A 336-nucleotide genomic window follows, 5' to 3' on the forward strand; every position below is an offset into this window, starting at 1 on the left:
GTAATAGTTGGTGGCGTCCCCAGAAACATGGTTACCGCTCAACAAGCAACTTATAAGAAATAAGATACATAGCTACATATTCTTCACCACAATAGTTTTTAAGGCTATTTTCCCATGAGCTATATATTGCAAAGACAAAGAATATAATTTTAAAGGTAGCACTCAAGTAATTTACTTTGGAATGGCGGAGAAATACCATGTAGTAGGTAGGTATGGTGGACACAAATGTAGTAATTATTGATTACATTACGCACCATACTTAATGCAATTGTCTGTTGTTTTGCAACTTAATACTGGAAGGGGTTCGGATGATAACCTGAAGGTGGACTTTTTAGG

The sequence above is a fragment of the Lolium rigidum genome, chromosome 6, assembly GCF_022539505.1.
Source record: "Lolium rigidum isolate FL_2022 chromosome 6, APGP_CSIRO_Lrig_0.1, whole genome shotgun sequence".
Classification (NCBI taxonomy): Eukaryota; Viridiplantae; Streptophyta; class Magnoliopsida; order Poales; family Poaceae; genus Lolium; species Lolium rigidum.